We start from the raw sequence: 26,004 nt of genomic DNA on the forward strand, positions 1-26,004 counted from the left end.
AAAAATAAATTTTTTTAGGAAACTTGTTTTGAAGGGGTGTCTGCCAACTTCCTGTTGATTTTTGCTGAAGGATGTCATAGTATGAAATCTAGGTCTAAGTTAGACCTACATAGAAGTTTTTCTTTCATGTCTCTACTACATTCCTAATGGAAGTTACAAGCAGTTTTGTCTGTTTTCTTCCTAGGAGCAGTTTTGTATGTGTTTTATTCCTAGGGGGCGCTAGAGTGCAATTTTGAGTTTTAGGGTTTGGTTTTTGGATTAGATCGCAATTTTCGCCAGTCCTGATGTGTGTGTCAAATTTGGTGAGTTTTGAAGCATTTTAAGGGGGTCAAATTACAGTTCAAAGAGGCAAAAATAAAAAATTTTAGGAAACTTGTTTTGAAGGGGTGTTTGCCAACTTCCTGTTGATTTTTGCTGAAGGATGTCAGAGTATGAAATCTAGGTCTAAGTTAGACCTACATAGAATTTTTTCTTTCATGTCTCTACTACATTCCTAATGGAAGTTACAAGCAGTTTCGTCTGTGTTTTCTTCCTAGGAGCAGTTTTGTCAGTGTTTTTTTCCTATGGGGCACTAGAGCGCAATTCGGAGTTTTGGGGTTTGGTTTTTGGATTAGATCGCAATTTTCGCCAGTCTTGATGTGTGTGTCAAGTTCTGTGAGTTTTGAAGCATTTTAGAGGGGTCAAATTACAGCTCAAAGAGGCGGCGGTATAATAATAAAGAGTAAAACACCTGCAGAGTACGACGACCAAGGTGATCAACACCTTCTGAAGAGACCGGTCACCATAGTCATGGTGGCCCTTGACAACTTCAGAGTCTTGTTGCCAGGGGCCGACCCTGCTAACTCGTAAGACCGATTACTGTCTGTACAGTAGAACATGTCACTTTTCATTATTTCCTAGGACAAACATTGACTCAAGATTTACCACAGATTACATTTGACTGTTTGCGGGACTCTAACCTGTGGTCATGAGCTTTGGGTTATGACCAAAAGGCCAAGATCACGGGTACAAGCGGCCCAAATGAGTTTCCTCCGCCGGGTGGCGGGGCTCCTCCACATGGAGAGGAGCCAGATGAGGTGGTCCAGGTCAGGATGCCACCCAAACGCCTCCCTAGGGAGGTGTTTAGGGCACGTCCGACCGGTAGGAGGCCACGGGGAAGACCCAGGACACGTTGGGCAGACTATGTCTCCCGGCTGGCCTGGGAACGCTGAGCTGGACGAAGAGGCTGGGGAGAGTAAACCCTGGGCTTCCCTGCTAAGGCTGCTCCCCCCGCAACCCGACCTGGGATCAGCGTAAGAAAATGGATGGATGTTTGCGGAATGCTGGGTGTAGATGCAAAGTATAGAACCGAAAGACATCAAATCCAAAGTAGAGAGAAACCCTTGCGGTTGAATAGGAAGGAAGACGTGCTGCCGGGGAAAAAAAAAAGGAGGCTGCTTTAGATCTCGGTTCAAAGACAACCTGGAAGAGACTCAAAGCAGGAATGCAACAGAGCGAGAGAAAAGAACACGGATACCGGAACGAGGCTTTGAAGCTGACAAATCATTTCAAGCGCAGATGGCTACACGGGTTCACATGAAGATATCATTACAACATGCGACTCCTTTCTTAGGGGTCACACAACGGCCTGTTGGTCTTGCTTGGGTACACTCTTCTGGAAAAGGTCTAAATTTGTCAACCATAGTCCTATGACTCACAGGCGATCACATATATTTATCCTTGAAACATTCTAAAGTAGCACAATGAGATGTACCTTCCTGTAACTTTGGTCTTTGACTGACCAATCAGACGAAAGCCACAGAACCTGATTAACTTGATCTCTCGGGGACAGAGGAAAAGCAAGATGTGATCCTGGTGTTTCTCTCTTGTTTTCATGTGGTTTGTTTTGTCTTTTGGTTGGGGGACCCTTTGGGACTCTGCGACAAGGGGTGACTTCTGCGGGGCTTTTCTTGTGAACTTCTGGATCTGCCTCCCGGGAGCCCTTTGGCCAAGGAGACCAGCTGCTGGGTCTCTGCTACACCAGAGTCAGTTTCCAGAGACTTGAGGGGATGCAGATGAAGAGACAGGACTGCGGAGCTAGCGACGGACAAGCCTCACAGTGTCTTAGCTGAATGAGCAGGTATCACACCTCGGTCATCCATGCGGACTGGACACTGGCTGAGAGTTGGTGGGCGGCCGAGGGTGGAGTCTGCTTTCTTGGTTGCTTTGTTGGGTCTGTTCCTGTCTCTGGCCATGCTCCCAGCAGACGATGGCGTGGAACACCGCAGAGGTGGTGTTTTTTTTTATTGTTTCACTTATGTGGCCGTGTGTAGAAATGGATGGTTGCATCAGCTCTGCTCTTTTAATGTCTTTTGCGTTCTTTGATGTTTCCCATGAATTGATTAAACAAGTTGGAAAAGTTATTGGGGTGTTACCATTCAGTGGTCAATTGTACGGAATATGTACTGAACTGTGCAATCTACTAATAAAAGTTTCAATCAAACAATCGATCAATCCCTCTTACACACATGTTTATGTGTGCTATGGCTATGAGGGCCTCAGTCTGGACCCCCTCTCAAGGGGCCCAGGCTTAGACTGATGATTTTTTTTCTCCCCCCTCCTTTCCAGCGTTTACCTGTATCTCACTTTTTTTGTAAGAGGTGCCGGAAGTTGGCAGACCCGTCAGCGATCCTGTTCTGTCTCCCTGTAATGTTTGTCTGATCTTGATCTTAATTTCCCCTCGGGGATTAATAAAGCATTTAGGATTCTGATTCTGATAAAACGTTCCCATGTAGCACAATGAGATGTAAATGTGGGATAAAGTGTCCATCCATCCATTTTCAACTGCTTATCTGGAATCGGGTCGCAAGGACAACAGCTTTAGCAGAGTGACCCCCAGACTTCCCTCTCCAGGGCAACATTAGCAACTTCCTCCTGGGGAATCCCAGGCCAGAGAGTTGAAATCCCCCCCATGTAGTCCTCGGCCTGCCGCGGGGTCTCTTCCCAGTGTGACGTGCAACCAGGACCTCCCTAGGCAGACGCTCATGAGGCATCCGTATGAGATGCCCGAACAACCTAAGCTGGCTCCTTTCCAAGCGAAGGAGCAGGGGTTCTACTCCAAGTCTCTCTCGGGCGACTGAACTTCTCACCCTAACTTGAAGGGAGATGCCGGCCACCCTTCTGAGGAAACTCATTTCGGACGCTTGTATCCGCGATCTTATTCTTTCGGTCATAACCCACACTTTATGACCATAGGAGAGTAGAAATGCAGATAGCTCGGTAGACCGAGAGGGCTCAGTTCTCAGGGATAAAGTGTACATTCCTGTAACTTTGGTCTTTGATTGACCAATCAGATGCAAGCCATAGGACATAAATTCCGCAGAGCCTGATTGAAGTTTATCTCTCTGTGACACAGGAAAAAACAAGTGGAATAAATAGTAGAAGAGGGGATGGAGGAGAGAGGGACAATAAACATGAGGGGAATCAATTTGCAGCCAAAGACATCTTAGTTTGTCCCGGTTTTTATTGGGATTGATGCCCAGTTTTATAGCCCATTGTGTGGAATCACTTTGCTTTAATTTGATGCTCATTTACATCATTCCGAAAGGACACTGGGAATCAAACATTGTGTCGCTCATGTCTATCTGGGCGGGTCGCGTAAGAATGTGAATTATAAACGCCTTCTTAAGAACAGAAAGGTAAGACGGGGTTTCGAGTCCAGGTTCCGTGAAAAGAGGAAACCCTCGACGCGCAAACAACCGGTTCCAGTCTGTTTTCCATGGCAGGATGTTGTCACGGGTCAGTGGGAAAGGGGAAGCCGGGTTTTCATTGGCTGACCCCGGCTTCCTACTTCCTGGTTGACCCGCCGCCATCTGGGGAAGTGATTGGTCGGAGCCTCTCGCTGCAGAAGGCGAGCCCTCTGAGGCCTGCCACTCCAGTGACTCATAGAGCCGCCGATAATGAACAAACCAGAGCCGTCACCGACATTTTCACCTTTCCAAAGATCTGACCGCTCATTTTAATCATCTTGCCTTTTGCCCGCCATTCATACCTGTGTGAAGGTACCCCCTCTCCCCCACACACACCCCATTGCTCCACTCTCCCCCTTCTGTGAAGGTGCACCCCTACTCCCCCATTGCCCCACTCTCCCCCTTCTGTGAAGGTGCACCCCTACTCCCCCATTGCCCCACTCTCCCCCTTCTATGAAGGTGCACCCCTACTCCCCCATTGCCCCACTCTCCCCCTTCTATGAAGGTGCACCCCTACTCCCCCATTTCCCCACTCTCCCCCTTCTGTGAAGGTGCACCCCTACTCCCCCATTGCCCCACTCTCCCCCTTCTGTGAAGATGCACCCTTACTCCCCCATTGCCCCACTCTCCCCCTCCTATGAAGGTGCACCCCTACACCCCCATTGCTCCACTCTCCCCCCGTGTGAAGATGCCCCTCTACACCCCCATTGCCCCACTCTCCCCCTTCTGTGAAGGTGCACCCCTACTACCCCATTGTCCCATTCTCCCCTAACTAGCTCCAATTTTTTGTGCTACAAACATTTTCACTCTACCTGTTATAGTTTTTAAGTTAAACATTTTATGTTAACGTGTTATTAATCGTAACTTGACCCCTCCCAAACTATGTCCAAATCCCCCCAAAACGGCGGGGGGTGGGAGGTGGGTGGGGGGGATCCTCCACTATACCCCAACCACAATAAAGCTCCGCCCCTTCTCAGGCAACATAATCATCAAACGTGGGCAATATAATCCCACCTCTCGTTATTCTGCTAATGAGCATCCTTCTTTTCTTGCCGCTCTCCCATCTGTGTCTGCTACTCCTGAAGAGTGCTTCATTTCTATTGCGCCATCCACCATTTGCTCTTTAGTGCTCCACCAGGGGTAGTTAAGCACCGGTCGGCTCCACTTTTTAACCGGCGCATGTGTTGTTGTTGTTTTTACGTTGGCCTGTCGTAAGTCACCTGGTTGACGTTTGCATAATTAATGAAGCGGCAAACACACACACACACACACTAGGATTGTTGTGTTCCCAGATAAGGAAGCAAAAACAAACAGGAGGGGATTATTCTGGTTATCACTCGTCCCGACTGCCTCGGGAGACGTTTCGCCTCTCAGCCGAGCAGGTTTCATGCGTTCATGACCACGGACTCAGACCCGCTACGGGTATTGCTACGGGTATTGATCCGCTACACGACAGGACGTGGCGCAAAAAACGACAGTTGAGCCTTTTTTGACGCTCTGTAAAGCCGCAATTCCATTAGCAGCAAAAACAGGCCCAGAGCATAGTACCACCACCACCATGCTTGACGGTAGGAATGGTGTTCCTAGGCCTTTTCTCCTCCTATTGTGGCCAAACAGCTCCATTTTTGTTTCATCTGACCACCGAACTTTCCTCCAGAAGGTCTTATTTTTGTCCATGTGACGTCAGATGAAGAAAACATCAGGAGAAGAGGACGCAACATTTCAATATTAACAGTTGACCTTCTTCCTCTCTCGTTTTTCTCTTCTTGATTAGCATATTTTATGTGCGGGAACTCGTTTGAGAACACGCCTAAAGTCAGGACTGGGTCTGTTTAGGGGGGATTGTACCAGTAGACCATGTTTTTTAGGTCCAGAACTATGGTACAGGTGCCAATGTTGGCATTAAAAGAGCCCTTTTAATGCACAACTTGCTGTGGACATGGTGTACTTATTTATAACAAATGTAAGATTATTGTCATTGTTGTCAAATATTAATTTGGGAAAGTCGCTAATTTATTTCTTTGTTTCCTTTTTCTCCCTTTGGTGCCATGTTGTTGACACCTCCTGATCTCCATCCTTAGGTAAGTCATTAAAAATACACACACACACACACACACACACACACACACACACACACACACACACACACACACACACACACACACACACACACACACACACACACACACACACACACACACACACACACACACACACACAATCAATCAATCAATCAATGTTTACTTATATAGCCCTAAATCACTAGCGTCTCAAAGGGCTGCACAAACCACAACACAAACCCCTCCAACATCCTCGGTAGGCCCACATAAGGGCAAGGAAAACTCACACCCAGTGGGACGTCGGTGACAATGAGGACTAAGAACCTTGGAGAGGACGAAAGCTATGGATGATGAGCGGTCTAACATGATACTGTGAAAGTTGTAGTTCTGACCTTCTGGAGACCTGAGAAAAATGCCGACCTCTTTAGGACCAGCCTTTCTAGATATATAAAGAAGTGTATATATACATACTATACACACACACACACACACACACACACACACACACATTTGTGTAGTTTGTACCTTCTGGAGACCTGAGAAAAATGCCTACCTCTTTAGGACCAGCCTTTCTAGATATATAAAGAAGCGTATATATACATGCTATACACACACACACACACACACACACACACACGCACACACACACACACACACACACACACACACACATTTGTGTAGTTTGTACCTTCTGGAGACCTGAGAAAAATGCCGACCTCTTTAGGACCAGCCTTTCTAGATATATAAAGAAGTGTATATATACATGCTATACACACACACACACACACACACACACACACACACACACACACACACACACACACACACACACACACACACATTTGTGTAGTTTGTACCTTCTGGAGACCTGAGAAAAATGCCGACCTCTTTAGGACCAGCCTTTCTAGATATATAAAGAAGTGTATATATACATACTATACACACACACACACACACACACACACACACACACACACATTTGTGTAGTTTGTACCTTCTGGAGACCTGAGAAAAATGCCTACCTCTTTAGGACCAGCCTTTCTAGATATATAAAGAAGCGTATATATACATGCTATACACACACACGCACATACACACACACGCACATGCACACACACAAACACATACACAGGTTTGTGTAGTTCTGAACTTCTGGAGACCTGAGAAAAATGCCGGCCTCTTTAGGACCAGCCTTTCTAGATATATAAAGAAGTGTATATACACACACACACACACACACACACACACACACACACACACACACACAGGTTTGTGTAGTTCTGAACTTCTGGAGACCTGAGAAAAATGCCGGCCTCTTTAGGACCTTCCTTTCCAGATATATAAAGAAGTGTATATATATACACACACACACACACACACACACACACTTTTGTATTTCTGACCTTAATATATACTTACTATGCAAATATTAAAAAAAAGCTTGTTGTGAAAAATGAGTTGGGATTTCACAAGAAAAAGGTCAAAAAACTTTGAATGTTGGCAGTATTATAACAAAAGTTGTCATTTTACTCAACACTAGTCAAAATTTGACAAGGAAAACAGAACATTTGTGCAATTTTATGATAAAAGTTGCTCTGCGACGAGGTGGCGACTTGTCCAGGGTGTACCCCGCCTTCCACTCGAATGCAGCTGAGATAGGCTCAAGCACCCTCCGTGTTCCCAAAATGGATGGATGACAAAAGTTGGAATTTTACTCAATAACAACAAATTTTACAAGAACAACAAAAAATTGGCATTGTGAAAAAAGTCAGAATTTATATGACAAATGTCACCATTGCGCTTTACAAAGTATCATTTTAAATAAAAGTATATAAAAGTAATAATTTTACGGTAAAATATTGCAATATTACAGAAGCAAAGAATGAGCAATTGTCCCCAATTTTATGAGAAAAAAGTCGACACATTGTGAGAAAAAAACAAATTTTAGTTTCTTTAGTTATTTATTGATTTTTTGTTTGTAACTGGTTTTTAATCTTTATTTTTACTTCAAGTTATTACATTATGTCTCTATATCCATATTTATTTTAATTTTGAATTATTTTTGGCCAAAAGGGGACGCATTTCAATTTCTTACACTCACTTGTTATTTCGTATGTTGACCACAGGGGGAGCTCTTAAAACTTTTTGCACACACTTGTTATTTCATATGTTGACGAGAGGGTGAGCACTTTGAATTTAAACACACACTTATTTCCTATGATGACCAGAGGGGGAGCAGTCCATATTTTTTCACATACTTGTTATTTCATATGTTAACAGTCATTTTTATATTTGAAAATACTGCAATATCACCCTATTTTACAGTAACAAAAACATTGGATTTATTGTGACGAAAGTCCGAATTTTATCTGACAAAGGTCACCATTTTGCGTTGAAAAGTAATAATTTTACATAAAAAAGTAATAATTTTACGAGAAAATATTGCAATATTACAGAAACAGAAAGAATATGAGAAATTGTTCCCGATTTTATAAGAAAAAAGTCGACACATTGTGAGAAAAAGACTGCTTTTGGTTATTTTTTTGTTTTGTTTTGATTTTTTTGTCTTCCATATTTAATTGAAATTATTACAGTATGTCTCTATATACATATTTATTTTTTATTAATTTTGTCCAAAGCGGGCAAATTTCAATTCCTTACACACACTTATTTCATATGTTAACAGTCATTTTTATATTAGAAAATACTGCAATATCCCCCTATTTTACAAGAACAAAAACATTGGAATTATTGTGACAAAAGTCCGAATTTTATCTGACAAAGGTCACCATTTTGCGTTGAAAAGTAACAATTTTACGAGAAAATATTGCAAAATTACAGAAACAGATAGAATATGAGAAATTGTTCCCGATTTTATAAGAAGTCGACACATTGTGAGAAAAAGACTGCTTTTAGTAATTTTTTTGTTTTGTTTTGATTGTTTTGTTTTTTTATCTTCCATATTTAATTGAAATTATTACAGGATGTCTCTATATACATATTTATTTTTTATTAATTTTGTCCAAAGCTGGCAAATTTCAATTCCTTACACACACTTGTTATTTCATATGTTAACAGTCATTTTTATATTAGAAAATACTGCAATATCCCCCTATTTTACAACAACAAAAACATTGGAATTATTGTGACAAAAGTCTGAATTTTATCTGGCAAAGGTCACCATTTTGTGTTGAAAAGTAATAATTTTACATAAAAAAATAATAATTTTACGAGAAAATATTGTGATATTGCAGAAACAGAAAGAATATGCGAAATTGTTCCCGATTTTATAAGAAAAAAGTCGACACATTGTGAGAAAAAGACTGCTTTTAGTTATTTTTTTGTTTTGTTTTGATTTTTTTGTTTTTTTATCTTCCATATTTAATTGAAATTATTACAGTATGTCTCTATATACATATTTATTTTTTATTAATTTTGTCCAAAGCGGGCCAATTTCAATTCCTTACACACACTTGTTATTTCATATGTTAACAGTCATTTTTATATTACAAAATACTGCAATATCACCCTATTTTACAACAACAAAAACATTGGATTTATTGTGACAAAAGTCCGAATTTTATCCGGCAAAGGTCACCATTTTGCGTTGAAAAGAAATAATTTTACATAAAAAAATAACAATTTTACGAGAAAATATTGCGATATTGCAGAAACAGAAAGAATATGAGAAATTGTTCCCGATTTTATAAGAAAAAAGTCGACACATTGTGAGAAAAAGACTGTTTTTAGTTATTTTTTTGTTTTTTGTCTTCCATATTTAATTGAAATTATTACAGTATGTCTCTATATACATATTTATTTTTTATTAATTTTGTCCAAAGCGGGCAAATTTCAATTCTTTACACACACTTGTTATTTCATATGTTAAAAGTCAATGTTTTGGGGACCACCCTCATTTTGACCAGCAGGGGTGCAAATGAGACATTGTCTATTAGATGCAATGTTATTGGGACCATGGTTTATGTCCTCACTTCTTCACACCTCCTCATATGGAAGATACTTTTCCTTCTTCATGTCTCAAGAAGGGCAGACATACAAACACACACACACACACACACACACACACACACACACACACACACACACACACACACACACGTAGTTCGTACCTTCTGGAGACCTGAGAAAATGCCTACCTCTTTAGGACCAGCCTTTCTAGACACACACACACACACACGTAGTTCGTACCTTCTGGAGACCTGAGAAAAATGCCTACCTCTTTAGGACCAGCCTTTCTAGACACACACACACACACACACATTTCCAGGAGTGGGGGTGGACAGTGGGAGTCTAAGGGCAAGGTGAGGGTTGAGGGGGCTGCAGACTTTTATGAAGTCACCATGAGAAATGGCCTCAACTTGTGTGGCTGCTTATTAAAAAGGTCCCAGAACACTCAAGCAGGTTCCGTTACAGAAGATCAGTCAGCCTGGCCTGAAAGTCTCACACTCAGCCTTAATTACAAGAGCTCTTGGTCCTGCACACACACACACACACACACACACACACACACACACACACACCCACACAAAGACTAAATGCTGAGTTTATATCCATTATTCACTAATATGAAAAAGCAGGGTGTCCCCCCCAAAAAATTGTCGTCATTGTTTACATGTTGTCTTCAAAAAGTGTGTTGTTTCAACGTTGTGTTTGTGTTGTAAAATATTGGTTGGGAAAATGACCAAATTTCAATGTCAAATCAACATTAGAAAACCAACATTGATTAAATGTTGTCAAAAAGGATGTTTCAATCTTGTGTTTGACTTACTATTTATATCAAAACATTTTTCCCTCAATGGACTTATACATACACAGCAATGTACACACCTATGTACACAGCAATGTACACACCAATGTACATACCAATGTACACACCAATGTACACACCAATGTACACACCAATGTACATACCAATGTACACACCAATGTACACACCAATGTACATACCAATGTACACACCTATGTACACACCAATGTACACACTAATGTACATACCAATGTACACACCAATGTACACACCAATGTACATACCAATGTACATACCAATGTACACACCTATGTACACACCAATGTACACACCAATGTACATACCAATGTACACACCAATGTACATACCAATGTACACAACAATGTACACACCAATGTACATACCAATGTACACACCAATGTACACACTAATGTACATACCAATGTACACACCAATGTACACACCAATGTACATACCAATGTACACACCTATGTACACACCAATGTACACACTAATGTACATACCAATGTACACACCAATGTACACACCAATGTACATACCAATGTACACACCTATGTACACACCAATGTACACACTAATGTACATACCAATGTACACACCAATGTACATACCAATGTACACACCTATGTACACACCAATGTACACACCAATGTACATACCAATGTACACACCAATGTACACACCAATGTACATACCAATGTACACAACAATGTACACACCAATGTACACACCAATGTACATACCAATGTACACAACAATGTACATACCAATGTACACAACAATGTACACACCAATGTACATACCAATGTACACACCAATGTACACACTAATGTACATACCAATGTACACACCAATGTACACACCAATGTACATACCAATGTACACACCTATGTACACACCAATGTACACACTAATGTACATACCAATGTACACACCAATGTACACACCAATGTACATACCAATGTACACACCTATGTACACACCAATGTACACACCAATGTACATACCAATGTACACACCAATGTACACACCAATGTACATACCAATGTACACAACAATGTACACACCAATGTACACACCAATGTACATACCAATGTACACAACAATGTACATACCAATGTACACAACAATGTACACACCAATGTACATACCAATGTACACAACAATGTACACACCAATGTACATACTAATGTACACACCAATGTACACACCAATGTACATACCAATGTACACAAAAATGTACACACCAATGTACATACTAATGTACATACCAATGTACACAACAATGTACATACCAATGTACACAACAATGTACACACCAATGTACATACTAATGTACATACCAATGTACACACCGATGTACATAGTAATGTACACACCAATGTACATACCAAAGTACAGCAGTCAGGTCCAAGGTCTTCACTCCATCACTTGCCTGTGGGGAGCAGAGTGACATGATGTGTGTGTGTGTGTGTGTGTGTGTGTGTGTGTGTGTGTGTGTGTGTGTGTGTGTGTGTGTGTGTGTGTGTGTGTGTGTGGTCTATATGCAGGCAGATAAAATATGTAAGAGTAGGTTTTAGCAGGACTTACATGTGTCACCTTCTAGTCTTGTAGTCTTCTGGTCTTGTAGTCTTCTGGTATTATAGTCTTGTAGTCTTCTGGACTTGTAGTCTTCTAGTCTTTTGGTATTGTAGTCTTCTGGTCATGTAGTCTTCTGGTATTATAGTCTTGTAGTCTTCTGGTCTTGTAGTCTTCTAGTCTTTTGGTATTGTAGTCTTCTGGTCTTGTAGTCTTCTGGTCTTGTAGTCTTCTGGTATTATAGTCTTGTTGTCTTCTAGTCTTTTGGTCTTATGGTATTGTAGTCTTATGGTCTTGTAGTCTTCTGGTCTTGTAGCCTTGTAGTATTCTGGTCTTCTAGTTTTCTGATCTTGTAGTCTTCTGGTCTTGTAGTCTATTAGTCTTCTGGTCGTCTGGTCTTCTAGTCTTCTGGTCTTGTAGTCTTCTGGTCTTGTAGTCTTCTAGTCTTCTGGTCTTGTAGTCTTCTAGTCTTTTGGTCTTCTGGTATTGTAGTCTTCAGATATTATAGTCTTGTAGTCTTTTGGTCTTGTAGTCTTCTAGTCTTTTGCTATTGTAGTCTTGTAGTCTTCTGGTCTTGTAGTCTTCTAGTCTTTTGGTCTTATGGTATTGTAGTCTTGTAGTCTTATGGTCTTGTAGCCTTGTAGTATTCTGGTCTTGTAGTCTTCTGATCTTGTAGTCTTCTAGTCTTCTGGTATTGTAGTCTTGTAGTCTTCTGGTATTGTAGTCTTCTGGTCTTGTAGTCTTCTGATCTTGACGTCTTCTAGTCTTCTGGTATTGTAGTGTTGTAGTCTTCTGGTCTTGTAGTCCTCTGGTCTTGTAGTCTTATGGTCTTGTAGTCTTCTAGTCTTCTGGTCTTGTAGTCTTCTGGTATTGTAGTCTTGTAGTATTCTGGTCATCTAGTCTTCTGATCTTGTAGTCTTCTGGTCTTGTAGTCTTCTAGTCTTGTAGTCTTCTGGTCTTGTAGTCTTCTGGGAGGAAACAAGGACATAAACATGTGTCTGAGTCCCGGCGTTGCAATGAAACAAACAAACAAACCCAGGTATACGGGAGCAGGTGTGTTTGATGGTGTGTTTATGGCGGTGGTGGGTGTGCACTTAGGAAGTAGCCCCCACCTCCCCCCAACCCCCCAAGTCTGAAGACCCGTAAAAACAAAGTCCGTCTCTCCCGGCACATTTCTTTTGGTTGAAGAGGTTGCTAAATATGCTGACAACAATAAGTGCGACGGCAGGGTGGGTTGCCGGGTGAACTCCGCAGTTATTTGCCAGCTGTGGCAAACACACACAATAAACACAGTTTACCTTCCCACCCTTCCCCTTTTCACCCTGGATTGCCTTCTTCCTCCTTCCTCTGCCTTCAGAACTGTTCCACCTCCTCTTCTCCATTTATACAGTCCTGCTCAAAAGTCTACGTACACTTGGAAAGAACATCAATGTGTCGCTTTTCCCCTGACATGGACTTGTTTCTTCAGCATTGTCCACACCTTTAAGTCAGAACGTTCCTCCAGAAAGTCTTATCTTTGTCCATGTGATGTCAGAAGAAACAAAAATGGAGCTTTTTGGCCACAATACCCAGCAATATGTTTGGAAGAGAAAAGGTGAGGCCTTTAATCCCAGGAACACCATACCTACCGTCAAGCATGGTGGTGGTAGTATTATGCACTGGGCCTGTTTTTGCTATCAATGGAAGTGCTGGTTTAAATGGGACAATGAAAAAGGAGGATTAGCTCCAAATTCTTCAGGACAAGCTCAAATCATCAGGGGGGAGGTTGGGTCTTGGGCACAGTTGGGTGTTCCAATAGGACAATGACCTCAAATGTGGTAAAAGAATGGCTAGAATGAAGGTTTGAATGACCTTCCCAAATTCATAGCCATCCATAAGCTTGAATTTTTGAGCTAAATGTGTTGCTTTTCCTTACATGGACTTGTTTCTTCAGCATTGTCCAAACCTTTAAGTCAGGACTTTGGGAAGGCCGTTCTAAAACCTTCATTTTAGCCTGATTTAGCAGTTATTTTACCACTTTTGAGGTCATTGTCCTGTTGGAACACCCAACTGCACCCAGAGCATAATACTACCACCACCATGCTTGACGGTAGGTATAGTGTTCCTGGGATTAAAGGCCTCACCTTTTCTCCTCCAAACATATTGCTGGGTATTGTGGCCAAACAGCTCCATTTTTGTTTCATCTGACATCACATGGACGAAAAAAAGACCTTCCGGAAGAAAGTTCTGTAGTCTTTGACGTGTGGACAATGCTGAAGAAACAAGTCGATGTCAGAAAACCCAACCCATTTAGCTGAGCCGCACCAATTTTGTCAAGAGGAGTGGTCAAAAATTCAAGCAGAAGCTTGTGGATGGCTACCAAAATGCTGAATGTTTACGGTATTAATGAATTAAGAACAATACTGCTTCTGAAAAATACCGGTTTTAAAGTCATTTTGATAGTAGGCTAATATAGACACTTACATCATGCGTTGTCTTCATTATAACACTTATATAAGACTTTTGAATTAATTTTGATAGTAGGATAATATAGACACTTACATCATGTGTTGTCTTCATTATAACACTTATATAAGACTTTTGAAGTCATTTTGATAGTAGGCTAATATAGACACTTACATCATGTGTTGCCTTCATTATAACACTTATATAAAGTTAGTAAATTTTAACAGAAGTTTAGATAGAACATGTTAAAACAAAACAAAAACAGCGCGGTACCTACCCTCTACATCAGTAATTTCTTAACCATATTACTACTGGTTTATTAGGTGTTATATTTTATTGTATGATCCTGTAACTACTTGGTATCGGATCCATACCTAAATGTGTGGTATCATCCAAAACTAATGTCAAGTATCAAAGAAGAGAAGAATAAGTGATTATTACATTTGAACAGAAGTGTAGATAGAACATGTTAAAACTGAAAATAAACAGTAAATGAACAAGTAGATTAATAATACATTTTTACAGTTTGTCCCTCATAATGTGTACAGAATAATAGGTGTATAAATGACACAATATGTTACTGCATATTAGGAGTCTGTTTGTTTACTTACTACTAAAAGACAAGTTGTCTAGTACGTTCACTATTTTATTTAAGGATTAAATGACAATAATAAACATATGTTTCATGTACATTAAGACTTTTTTGTACAAATAAAGACAATAATGACATTTTTGTGGTCCCCTTTACTTAGAAAAGTACCAAAATATTGGGTATCGGGACAACAGTAGCTGTGAAATGTTTTATTTGATCGTACTTCTAGTTGACTGAAGCCGGGGGTCTGGTGATCCCAGCTGTTATCTCCCTCCCTTAATTCGCCCTAATCAGCCCTAATCACGCCCAGCTGGAGGAGAGGTCATAACTGACGGCTCTTCCCGCCAATGGCGTGCGAGCGCAAATCCCTCCCGCAGGAATAGCCCGGCCCTAATCAAGCCCTTGTAATACAGCGCTCCCCGTTAGCTCCCGGGGGCTAATTAGCATTGTAATTACTGATAGCAAAGTGTGTTGATTGCGGCGCAGTCATCATCGTTAAGAAGCTTATCACGCTCCCCTTCCTCCGCCCGGTTTCCGGGAGAGACCCCCCCACCCCACCCTTTCACGGACGGGGTCTCATTAGGACCGTGGCGCCGGAACGGAGCGCGGACATAAAGCCGGGGGAACATACGCCGGCAAACATAAAGCGGGCGATAAAGAAAGAGGCATAAAAGATTATATACTGCCAAAGTGTTGCTGTTGTTCCTACCAATTAGCACCGTGCTGATTGGACCCGCACAGGAAGAAGACCCCCGGGTCTTAAGTGCGCTTGTGGCGTACAACGACATCGTTCTTTACACCCGTAGTAGAAGCTCCCCTTTATGGCAGAAGTGAAGAGACGGAGGGCGAGCGGATGAGAGTCGACTCGGCGACAGCAAATCAACACCTTATGCTGCTCGGGTAGACGCTTTAACAAGGCCCAGGTAGTGTTTGCCAGTCTGTCAGCTCGGCTTTTGTTTGCTTCACAGTGGAGTCGAGAGCACTTCTTTACGCAATTATGCACGACTGAACAAGCTAACACACATACTTCACTTCATGGTACGTACCTCAGTGCAGCGGGAGCTCGGTTCATGAACTGAACTTTTTGGCCGTGAAAAAAAATATCCAGTCTCAGGCTGGACTCTCGTGGAGGGGATCTAGACTGAGACTGGGGGAAAAAAAATAAACGCAATAGCCAGAGCACACAAAAACAAGTTACATAGAATACACAAGACTTGCAACAGAGTCCCTCTAATGTAGATATATTTCACCACCAGGGGTGCAAGTGATACATTCTCTATTAGATGCAATGCTTTTCCATATTGGGACCACGGCTTCGGTCTTAACTTGTTCACCGGTCCTCATATGGACGGAACTTTTCCTTGTGAATGTCTCAAGAAGGATAGAAATACAAGAACCCCCACACACACATTTGTGTAGTTCCTACCTTCTGGGGACCTGAGAAAAATGCCTACCTCTTTAGGACACACACATTTGTGTAGTTCGTACCTTCTGGGGACCTGAGAAAAATGCCTACCTCTTTAGGACACACACATTTGTGTAGTTCGTACCTTCTGGGGACCTGAGAAAAATGCCTACCTCTTTAGGACCAGCCTTTCTAGACATATAAAGAAGTGTATTTACAACATTAATAATATAAACATACTATACAAATATAAAAAAAGAGCTTGTTGTGAAAAATGGGTTGGAATTTTACAAGAAAAAGGTCACAATTTCACGAGAAAAACTTGGAATTTTGGCAGTATTATAATAAAAGTTGTCATTTTACTCGACAAAAGTCAAAATTTGACAAGAAAAAATGAATATTTGTGAAATATTATGATAACAGTTGGAATTTTGCTCAAAAATAGTCGCAATTTTACAAGAAAAGATAAAATTTTGGCAATTTCTTAAAAAGAGTCGTAATATCACTGAACAAAAGTCAGTTTTATAACAAAACTTTAACATTTTTGGCAATGTTGTAATAATCAGAATTTTACTTGGCAAAATGATGACAAAAGTCAAAATTTTACCTAAAAAATGTCACAGTTTTAGAAGAACAACAAAAAAAATAGCAATATTGTGATAAGTCAGAATTTTATAATGGCAAATGTCACCATTGCATTTAAAAGTAATAATTTTACAATAAAAAGTCATAATTTTATGAGAAAATATCGCAATATTACAGAAACAGTAAGAATATGGGAAATTTTAACAGGAAGAAGTCAACACATTTTGAGAATACGACTGCTTTTAGTTTATTTTGTTCCAAACTCCGAGGACAAAGCTACGAACAATGGTGGGACCGGACTTTCTGCTCCACCGCTCCCAGTCAGTGGAACACTCTCCCTGACCACCTGGGGGCACCACAGACTGTGGATGCTTTTAAAAAAGGCTTAAAAACCCTTCTTTAAGCCTTTTTTTGGACATATACTAACTAGTTCTAGCTATTAGGCTGTTCTAGTTTTTTTATTTTTAATTATTATCTTTTTATTTTATTTTTTTAATACACTGTAGCAGTTTGAGGTTGTTTGCTCAATCTAAAGTGCCATCCATTTATTTTCTACCGCTTGTGCCTTTTGGAGTCGCTGGGGTGGTAGCTGGAGCCTATGTGGAGCTGCATTCGGCCGGAAGGCGGCGTACACCCTGGACAAGTCGCCACCTCATTGCAAGGCCAACACGGATAGACAGAAGTGCTTTTTTTTTTACAAATAAAATCTACTATTATCATTTTGTAATTGTTTTTAATCGTCACTATCTCAAGTTATTACAGTATGTCTCTATATACATATATATTTTTTTTTTAATACATTTTTGCCAATGGGGGCGCATTTTAAATTTCTCACACACACTTGTTATTTCATATGTTGACCAGAGGGGGAGCACTTCCAATTTTAACACACACTTGTTATTTCATATGTTGACCAGAGGGGGAGCACTTCAAATTTCAAACACACACTTGTTACTTCATATGTTGACCAGAGGGGGAGCACTTCCAATTTCAAACACACACTTGTTACTTCATATGTTGACCAGAGGGGGAGCACTTCAAATTTCAAACACACACTTGTTACTTCATATGTTGACCAGATGGGGAGCACTTCAAATTTCAAAGACACACTTGTTACTTCATATGTTGACCAGAGGGGGAGCACTTCCAATTTTAACACACACTTGTTATTTCATATGTTGACCTGAGGGGAAGCACTTCAAATTTTAAACACACACTTGTTACTTCATATGTTGACAAGAGGGGAAGCACTTCCAATTTTAAACACACACTTGTTATTTCATATGTTGACCAGGGGGGGGGGGGGGGGGGGGCACTTTTAAAAGCGACACACGGTCACTTTGAAAAATCCGTCCTTTTGGGGACCATCCTTATTTTGACCACAAGGGGTGCAAATGAGTCATTGTCTATTAGATGCAATGTTATTGGGATCATGATTTATGTCATCACTTCTTCACACCTCCTCATATGGAAGATACTTTTCCTTCTTCACGTCTCGAGAAGGGTAGACATACAAGAACACACACACACGCCGCATATTGTCTCGTTTGAGGTTGTTGTGACTGTTTTCTGTGTTCAATTGTTGGGAGGAGGGAAGAAATTGGAGACCTGTGTGTGTGTGTGTGTGTGTGTGTGTGTGTGTGTGTGTGTGTGTGTGTGCTACGTGATTGATGCCGGGCAACTAGTGTTTACTCTTGCTGGCACGGTAAGGGGGACTAAAGTGGTGGTGAGCGCTGACACGGAGACAAATAGATAGGAAAGTGTCGGACAGAAGACGATGACTACACACAGAGCGAGTTCTGGATTTGGTCACACCGGCCAGGAGCGGATGAACAGTTACAGAAAAGTGAATAAAAGCGTGAGAATTGTTATTAATACGTACCCGGGGTGAGGTGAGAAGTGGGGCTGATGGCTCAGGTGGTGGACTAATGACTTGTGAGCACGGCAGAGGCAGCGAGGAGTGGGCGGGGGGACGAAGGCGTGGAGACGGGCCGCCGTCCTTGTCAGCGGCTCCGTAAATGAGAGGCGACAGTGTGTGTTGGGGAGAAGATTGGAAAGCATTAAGTCCTGACGTGTCCTCTGACAACCCGGAGAGGCACCCAGACCTGGACGGAGGAAGGGAGGAGAGAGGGGGGGGAAGCCAATTTGACGCCGAACGTCCAGAATGTCCACGTTTTGTTTGAATCTGGAGGGAAAGGAAGGATCTGTAATTTTTATTTATTTACTTATAATTCAATTTTTTTTACATACAAGCATTTACTTATATGACCCAATGCAAATAACCTTCCCTAGTCATGATGCAAAAAAAAAAAAAAAAATCTAACCAACACAAAATGTCAACAGACATGGTCACTGAACTTTGTGGATATGATAACAAATGTCCATACACCATACACATTTTTAATTACATCTAATTAAATCCATTACACATTTTTAATTACACCTATTTAAAACCAGTACACATTTTTAACTTCACCTATTCAAATCCATTACAAAACATTTGTCACCAACAATTGGCCAAAGCGAGTAATTTAGGCCACTGTTCCTTTAATAATGCTTTGGATGAAACTGAGTGCAGCATTTACTTATATGACCCAATGCAAACTACCTTCCCTAGTCATGGTCCAAAAAAAAATTATACAAATCCTATTAACTCAACAGACATGGTCACACATAACACAACCTGCTCACTGAACTTTGTGGATATGATAAAAAAAAAGTCCATGCACCGTAAAATATGATGAGAAAATGAAAAATACTCTTCACACGTAGGCATGTTTGGCACCTCTCAAATTGAAAAAGACACCTTTGAGACTACCATGTTTGTCGCCATCAAATGGACAAAGCGAGTAATTTAGGCCACTGTTCCTTTAATAATGCTTTGGATGAAACTTAAATGGATCAATGCAAACAACCTTCCCTAGTCATGATGAAAAAAAAAAAATCCATACTAACACAAAATGTCAACAGACGTGGTCACTGAACTTTGTGGATATGATAACAAATGTCCATACACCATAAACATTTTAATTACATCTAATTAAATCCATTACACATTTTTAATTACACCTCTTTAAAACCATTACAAATTTTCTATTTTACCTATTAAAAATCCATTACAAAACGTTTGTCACCGACAATTGGCCAAAGTGAGTAATTTAGGCCACTGTTCCTTTAATTATGCTTTGGATGAAACTGAGCGCAGGATACACTTATATGGATCAATGCAAACAACCTTCCCTAGTCATGATGAAAAAAAAAAATCCATACTAACACAAAATGTCAACAGACATAGTCACTGAACTTTGTGGATATTATAAAAAGGTCCATACACCATAAACATGTTTAATTACATCTAATTAAATCCATTACACATTTTTAATTACACCTATTCAAATCCATTACAAAACATTTGTCACCGACAATTGGCCAAAACGAGTAATTTAGGCCACTCTTCCTTTAATAATGCTTTGGATGAAACTGAGTGCAGCATTTACTTATAAGGCCCAATGCAAACAACCTTCCCTAGTCATGATGCAAAAAAAAAAAAATCCATACTAACACAAAATTCTCCAGATGATTGAGGGAACCCCTCATGAAACAGTCCTGTAGAGACGAAGTAGTCTTGTGATTTTTCCCACACCGCGGTATCGAGCACTATTCTCTGGATAATCCAATCAAGACACATATATATATATATATATATATATATATATATATATATATATATATATATATATATATATATATATATATATGTTAATTGGCTTTCAGCCAAAGTTTTTGAAATGCGCCTCATAGTCCGGCTTGTGCGCCAACACACGGTCCCGCCCACCTAAGCGTTCGTAAATCAAGGTATATTGTATTTTCTCATATTGATTATTTATTTGTTATTTGACCCTTTTCATGCAACTAAATCAGGTTATCAATCAATCAATCAATCAATGTTTACTTATATAGCCCTAAATCACTAGTGTCTCAAAGGGCTGCACAAACCACCACGACATCCTCGGTAGGCCCACATAAGGGCAAGGAAAACTCACACCCAGTGGGACGTCGGTGACAATGATGACTACGAGAACCTTGGAGAGGACGAAAGCAATGGATGTCGAGCGGGTCTAACATGATACTGTGAAAGTTCAATCCGTAATGGATCCAACACAGTCACTAGAGTCCAGTCCAAAGCGGATCCAACACAGCAGCGAGAGTCCCGTTCACAGCGGAGCCAGCAGGAAACCATCCCAAGCGGAGGCGGATCAGCAGCGCAGAGATGTCCCCAGCCGATACACAGGCAAGCAGTACATGGCCACCGGATCGGATCGGACCGGACCCCCTCCACAAGGGAGAGTGGGACATAGGAGAAAAAGAAAAGAAACTGTTGCGATCTGTGACTCAGATCTTCACATGTTTATTTTTCCATCTTTGTTTCATTCTCTTCTGACCCACTTACTTCCTGTTTAGTCCGTTACCATGGTTACACATTGATTTCACCTGCTCCTCGTTTTCTACACACCTGGTTCTCCTTGATTTCTCCCTATATAAGCTTTCCTCTTTTCTTTGTTCAGTCTCGGATCCTAATTTGCCCACGCGCAACACTGACGACTCTCGACTTTCATCTTTGTATGTATATTCTCGCTAGCTTTTACGCTAAGCCATTTGTTTATTCCAGCTCACATGCTGAGGAACTGTTTTTCTGTTTTTGGTTTGCTTTCTCTTTACAGCAGTGTTTTTGTTCCTAGCCTTTTATTATTTAATAAATCCATTTATAACTTACCTTGTTGTGTTCATCGCTTCGACGCATCCCCGGAAGAACCAATCCGGCATTACAATGCCACACAAGCGTCACAGTAGGATCCGAGCATCAAAATGTTTTTCCGCGTCGAAACCACGGGAGGAACCCTTCGACTTGGGTTTGTGGTTGGAGCTCGTGGCTTGGGAGCAGGAAAGACTTGACTGTGGGCCTGAAGTCCCCTCCGAAGCCGTTCGCGCTGCCCCGAAGAGGCGGGGGGTCCAGTGGACAGGTCCCCCGCACGGCAGTAATTATCCAGCACCACTTCATCCTTCCTACGAACACAGCAAAATTCACCCCGACCAGGATTCACCTTCCACTACCGGTAATCCAGCTTGTTTTTTTTCCCCTGACTCTAGCAGTCACGACATTTGGGGTACGCCCACCGGTGACGCAACACCGCCCCCTGTTGTTGACATTTTTTCAGAAGATTTTTATATTGTGGACAGTACTTTTCATTCCCAACCTTTTTCAAATACCAATAACATTTATGATAAAATACGTAATTATCAGGATATTTTTTCTCATTATTCTAGTCAACCTCAGTCACCTAGTTTTTCTTCAACTCCACCTGTAAAACCTCATTCCCAGCCCAAGTCCAAGGTTTTTTCTCCCTTTTCAAAGGGACACTCTGGACAATATAGAGGGGAGGAGTCTGCCCGCCTCCAAACCTCCCACCACCCTCCCTTATGGTCAGTCCCTGACCACAGGGAACGGGTCTGGGATTCCCGTCTGGAGGGGGGGGCTATGGCCTATAGCTGTGTTGCGGAGGTAGCGCAGACGCTACCATTTCTTAAAACTGTCAAACCGCAACCTCCTATGAGGCCACCCTTACCTGTTTTTCGGCCCGTTAAACCGCTAGCTCCTCCTAGGCCGCCGCCACCTGTATTCCGCTTAGCTCTTCCTCGTAGACCTCCTCCACCTGTGTTTCCCCCGGCCAAGTCTCAACGGCCTAGTAGACCTCCTCCACCGGTGTTCAGACTCGCGAGGTCATTACCTCAAGCACATCCTCCACCACCGGTGTTCTGCATTTCTCCCAGTTTGGTTCTCACACCAGCACTTAACTGTAGTCTGGTTCTCGCACCAGAAACTGATGTTAGCCTGGTTCTCAAGCCAGCACTAGACTCCCACCTGGTTCTCACACCAGCCTCCGACCCAGAACTGGTTCTCATACCAGTTACAGACTTTAGCCTGGAGCCCACTCCAGTACCAGCTCCAGAGCTGGAGCCTACTCCAGTACCAGCTCCACGCCGCCAAGCGCCGGTACCAGCTCCACGCCGCCAAGCGCCGGTACCAGCTCCGCGCCGCCAAGCACCGCCGACGACGGGGCTGGAGCCCACACCAGCGTCGACGACGGGGCTGGAGCCCACACCAGCGTCGACGACGGGGCTGGAACCTTCACCTGTGTCGACAGGGCTGGAGCCCACTCCAGTGCCAGCTCCTCGACAAGCGCCGGTACCAGCTCCACGCCGCCAAGCACTGCCGACGAAGAAGCTGGAGCCCACACCGGCGCCGACGATGAGGCTGGAGCTCACACCAGTCACGACTCCTGCGGCTCCCAGGCCGCCTCCGACGACTCCTGCGGCTCCCAGGCCGCCTCCGACGACTCCTGCGGCTCCCAGGCCGCCTCCGACGACTCCTGCGGCTCCCAGGCCGCCTCCGACGACTCCTGCGGCTCCCAGGCCGCCTCCGACGACTCCTGCGGCTCCCAGGCCGCCTCCGACGCCTTCTTCGGCTGCAGCACCCGCATCATCCTCGCCAGCTGCACTCGGGCCTGCTTTGGCTGCAGTCCCCGCACCCTCGTCTGCTGCTTCCAAGCCTGCTGGGATTTCGGTGCTGAGGCGTCGTCCACCACGTCGATCACGGGCGTGGCCTCTGCGAGGTCATCCTCCTCGCCAGACACTCCCTCCTCCATGTCGGCCACGGATGTGGCCGTGCCCGGGTCGTCCGCCTCGCCGGGCACCTCATCCTGCGATGCGGCCACTAATGTGGCCTTTTCGAGGTCGCCCGCCAAAACTTTTTCGGCAGCGGCGTTCCATCCGCCGCCGCCACTTGACTTGTCCTCGGTGGATTCGGGGACACACGACTTGGCGACCCACCACCGTGGCCTCCCTCCGCCCTCCCTTCGTTTGTGGACTCTGTTTTTGGGGAGGGGGTTCAAGTTGTTTCTTATTTGTTTTTGTTTTCTTTGAGACATCTGGAATCTGTCTTTTTGGGGGGGGGAATACTGTTGCGATCTGTGACTCAGATCTTCACATGTTTATTTTTCCATCTTTGTTTCATTCTCTTCTGACCCACTTACTTCCTGTTTAGTCCGTTACCATGGTTACACATTGATTTCACCTGCTCCTCGTTTTCTACACACCTGGTTCTCCTTGATTTCTCCCTATATAAGCTTTCCTCTTTTCTTTGTTCAGTCTCGGATCCTAATTTGCCCACGCGCAACACTGACGACTCTCGACTTTCATCTTTGTATGTATATTCTCGCTAGCTTTTACGCTAAGCCATTTGTTTATTCCAGCTCACATGCTGAGGAACTGTTTTTCTGTTTTTGGTTTGCTTTCTCTTTACAGCAGTGTTTTTGTTCCTAGCCTTTTATTATTTAATAAATCCATTTATAACTTACCTTGTTGTGTTCATCGCTTCGACGCATCCCCGGAAGAACCAATCCGGCATTACAATGCCACACAAGCGTCACAGAAACGGCAGATCAACTGGTCTAAAAAGGAGGTCTATTTAAAGGCTAGAGTATACAAATGAGTTTTAAGGTGAGACTTAAATGCTTCTACTGAGGTGGCATCTCGGACTGTTACCGGGAGGGCATTCCAGAGTACTGGAGCCCGAACGTTACGTAGGATGCAAATTACAATATAACTACAACCACCGTAGACAGTTATCTGTGTACCTCTCGTCCGTACCCATTCCTTTTACCTTTTTTTTTTTTTTTTCCCGTGCCTGTTGGCGAGTATAAGTGTATATTATCGACACGTATAATCAAGACATCAGCATATACACACCAATCAGACCCGACTACCTAGAGGCACTCAGCTTTGACGGCTTTGAAGATGCTTATTTCCCTGTTTGACCAGAGAGAAATCACTTGTTGTGCACGTAAGTGTGTGTGCACGTAAGTGTGTGTGTGTGTGTGTGTGTGTGTGTGTGTGTGTGTGAGACATCAGGAGGCAATGGGGAACGGGGGTTGGTGTAAGTGTGTGTTAATAGAAGGTGGTTAGAGGTGTCACCCTGCAGCCATTTTATTGTGCTCCACAATTACAGCTGTCACGGCTTGAAGATAATGTCTCAGGCTGGTTTTTTACACACACACACACACACACACACACACACACACACACACACACACACACACACACACACACACACACACACTGATGATATACGGCAGGCTTCTAGCCATAAACAGCATCCAACTTCCATCAAGATGGCGCCAATACGGTTCTTGACGCAACTTTTAACGGTAACCTGGCGCTAATTAAAATAGCGTACCGAAAAGTAGTCCGCAGCTCTAATCAATCAATCAATCAATGTTTATTTATATAGCCCCAAATCACAAATGTCTCAACTACGACATCCTCGGAAGAACCCACAAAAGGGCAAGGAAAACTCACATCCAGTGGGACGCCAGTGACAATGCTGACTATGAGAAACCTTTGAAAGGACCTCAGATGTGGGCAAACCCCCCCCCCCTCTCCTCCCCTCTAGGGGACCGAAGGCAATGGATGTCGAGCGGGTCTAACATGATACTGTGAAAGTTCAATCCATAGTGGCTCCAACACAGCCGCGAGAGTTCAGTTCAAGGCGGATCCGAGACAGCAGCGAGAGTCCCATCCACAGGAAACCATCCCAAGCGGAGGCGGATCAACAGCGTAGAGATACGCAGGCGAGCGGTCCATCATGGCTCTCGACTCTGGACAGCCAGTACTTGGGTGTGAGTTTTCCTTGCCCTTATGTGGGCCTGCCGAGGATGTCGTAGTGGTTTGTGCAGCCCTTTGAGACACTAGTGATTTAGGGCTAT

At 42.8% G+C, this 26,004-nt stretch overlaps 1 protein-coding gene and 1 long non-coding RNA gene across 3 annotated transcripts in view; one reads left to right on the forward strand and one right to left on the reverse strand.

Moving 5' to 3' along the window:
* The window catches only part of rnf220a (ring finger protein 220a), a 433,695-nt gene that overhangs the window by 159,854 nt on the left and 247,837 nt on the right, over nt 1-26,004 (forward strand).
* LOC133545075 (uncharacterized) overlaps nt 1-26,004 on the reverse strand; it is a 100,952-nt gene that overhangs the window by 13,166 nt on the left and 61,782 nt on the right. The window contains exon 3 of one of the 2 annotated variants that reach the window (XR_009804722.1): nt 19,065-19,367. This is a non-coding gene — a long non-coding RNA (uncharacterized LOC133545075). Of the gene's footprint in view, nt 1-17,423; nt 19,368-26,004 lie in introns of those variants that run through there. The other variant, XR_009804721.1, reaches the window with a different exon arrangement.

Source organism: Nerophis ophidion, linkage group LG28 (assembly GCF_033978795.1).
Source record: "Nerophis ophidion isolate RoL-2023_Sa linkage group LG28, RoL_Noph_v1.0, whole genome shotgun sequence".
NCBI classification, from domain to species: Eukaryota; Metazoa; Chordata; class Actinopteri; order Syngnathiformes; family Syngnathidae; genus Nerophis; species Nerophis ophidion.